Raw genomic sequence first — 3,589 nt, forward strand, 5'->3', positions numbered from 1 at the left:
CCAAGATCTAAAAGATCCACCTTGGTATAATTTATACTTTTTTTACCAAAATGAAAAATATCATGGTAAAATAATTTTACGTCAACCTTAATTTTAAAACCACATCTACATTTTGTTTTTTTTTCAATTTTATAAATTAAGAAAAAACTTTATCTCAAAATGTCCATACTCAACTTTAATCAAAATGTGGTTGTTTCATAGTACTTTAAAATTATCATCGGTATTATCAATTTAAAATTTGTACGTAAAAGGTATAATAGCAACACAAAAAAAGTTTTATTATAATTTAATTCCACAAACAATTTTAACAATTAATTATTTTCCAAATAAAGACTAACAAAAAACAGTTGTACACTTGTGTTTTCAGTATTAAAAAAACTAAAAAATCGGGATTATTTTTTCACATATAAAATTTGACTAAACATTTATCTTAAGTTATCTTGTGTTTAACATATTCTATATGAATTGATTATAAATTAATACCAATATGAATCGTTTATTAAAACGATATTGCTTTCAATATTGTTTTTGGTTTTATTTTCAACTTTTTGTTATAAAAAGATACAATGCAGTTTTTCAATAATACTATATTTTTTTAATACAAAAGACAATAATTATAAAACAACTCTTTGTTTTGGAACAATAAATTTTTAATGTGAAAATAAATAAATAGTTTTAAAACACCTGATATTGATATGAAACAATAATGCCAGTTATGCAACAATCACGCAAATTGTGCAACAAAAAATAATTATTTTGAAATAAGGCTGAACAAAGCTACAAATCTAATAGTTATAAAACGAAAATTTATTTGATATGAAAAATAAGGAATTGTTGTGAAACTAACTGTATATAATATCAAATTGATTATATATAATTAATTATATATTTTTATTATTAATATAAAATTTATTTATCAATTATTAATTAGATTGCTTAAAATATGAACATTGTGTTAAAAATTATTAATACATTAACAATTTATACAATAAATAATAAATATTATATAATATTTTATAAGATTTATTATCAATATATTTATTATAAAACATATATAATATAATAATTATAAATTAATCATAAACATAATGTTTTTTGTTACAAACAATAAAAAACAATTTTTTATAAACATATTATAAAAAATATTCAACAAAAGTTTGAATGACTTGAAATTTTGTTAAAAAATAAAACCAAAAAAATAAAAAGGCAATTTTTAAAAGGGCGGATTTTCCTAAACCTTTCTTATAATATTTAACAACTAAAATAAGATAAAAATGGTTTTAATTATTCAATCAACATCCCTGAAAAACAATGAAGCATCGTAGTACTATGACCGTTTAAAGTGGTCTTCAATGACAGACCACTTTATTTTCACTGTTTTGGACACCAGCCAAATTAAAAAAACTCACACCTGAATAAACGCCGTCCAACACTAGTTTGTTGACATCGTTTGTGTCAGTAACAAATTTTATGTGCAGTGTTATTTCCTTGGGCAACAAGACGAGCCAGTAGTAAGTATAATAACGATTCACAAAACAAAAGAAAATATAAACGTTATCGTGAATTTCTCTTTGCGCTGTTCGGAAATGTGGTGTAGAGACTTTAAAATTATAATTTGTTTTAATTTTATTGTTTTGATTTTCTTTTTCAGGATTAAGCACAATAAAATTGTAATATACATATTAATCAAGAACTTAATAAGCTTATAAAAATATTATTTGAAATACATGTATATTCTTGATCAAGGAGTGTGAAAAATAAATATACCAAAGTAAATAACAAAAAGAAAAGATAATAATAATAACATTGATGTAGATCATCGTTGTGGTTATGATGTTGTACTCTTTGAATATAAAAATATGTTTGATTCCTAAACTTTAAATATGTGTTTATTGACATACAAATGATAGTCATAATAAATATTGTTAATGGTATTTGTATTGATTTATATCATACATATTGAATAAAATTTAATAATACTATAGTTATTATATAGTTTACTTAAATTATTTTCTACTTGATATAGTTAAATTAATTATTATTTATTATAATTAATAAGTTTAATGTTCAAAAGAATGTTTATTACTAAAAACGTAAATTTTTAACATTTTAAAAGTATATAAAATAAGTTTTGGGCAAATGATGTTCAATCTTAATTTTTTTCCTTTTTAATTTTTTGTGATAACAATTTTACGAATTATATAACTAATTTATTATTATAAAGTACTTGTACTTTATTATAATAAATAATAATTATTATGTAATGTAATTATGATAATTACATTACGTCATGTAATTATCATATGTACGCAAGACTTAATTATATTCATGAAACATTATCTCCGTCTTATGAAATAGAACAATTTGTTGATGCCAAGAGAAGTGAAAACTCATTGACCAGTGTTAATGGGGGCTAAAAAAAAGTTGTAAGAGATGACTCTTCTTAGCTATGCAAACCTAGGATTATAATTTCAAAGTAATTATTTGAAAGGTAAGTCATAATTGAATTCTTCATAATTATATAACAGATCTGAATCATCGCATAAATTCAAGAAAAAAAAGGAAAATCTCAATTAATAAGTATATTTTCCGAATACGTATAATTCCCTACTCTGCTCAAAATTCCATATCAATTTTCAGTGGAAATTCATTCAAATTGCATGAATTTCCACTTTGATTGATTACAAAAAGAGTGTAATTATGACACCACGCTATTTGTCTGTTGTTAAAAACACTTGTGACTTCGTTGCTGAAATTTTTGAATTTTTTGAATCATTGCAGTTATCACACCACCAGTTGTCCTTATCTTACGTGTCGATTTCTACATCAAACAATAAGACGTCTTCTGTTGTATTCCATTAGTTCATGTCTTTATAACGACTTGCACAACATCACCATTAGCAACAACTTCGTCTGGGTCGATGCTCTTGTATAGTTCTTTTCCATTCGAGTAGTTTTGCAGCAACTGGACTACCTCTGATATTGATATTGACCCACCAATCAACACAAAAAATGTCAGGGCTTCTTTTGTCCGACTTGGTGTTTTGCAACACATTCTCGACTGCCTTATTGGTGACTTGAAGACGTTAATGCTCAACTCTTCAAATTATGCCTTGTAAATACAACGTAGAAGTCAATACAATCGTACAGCGGATCAACCTCAGTGTTTGCTATTGACAAATGGCAAACACCGATTTGCTATTTGTTTCCAAATGACAGTGTTCACCATTTCTCAATTTTATAATGATCGAAGTTTTTTCACACCACATACATTACTTGAAATGCCCTTATTGTATATCATCTTAAACTTTGTATGAAGTGGTCGACAATTCTGTTGTCGAAGTCTTCACCGCCAATATGCGTATTGTTATTGATCGCTTTCACCTCAAACACTCCATTATCAACAGCCAACAACTACACATCAAAAGTTCCAGTACCAAGATCAACACACTTTTTTTCGCTCTTCTTGTCGGCCAATATATAAAAATTGTTGCTGTCGGTTTGTTGATTGTGGTGTGAGTCGTTGAAGTAAACTGGTCATGACAGCATTGCTAACTTTCTTCCCAACAATAAATTTGGTGGTTTTTTT

The sequence above is a fragment of the Entamoeba invadens genome (genome assembly GCF_000330505.1).
Source record: "Entamoeba invadens IP1 unplaced genomic scaffold scaff_1105074726669, whole genome shotgun sequence".
NCBI lineage: Eukaryota > Evosea > Mastigamoebida > Endamoebidae > Entamoeba > Entamoeba invadens.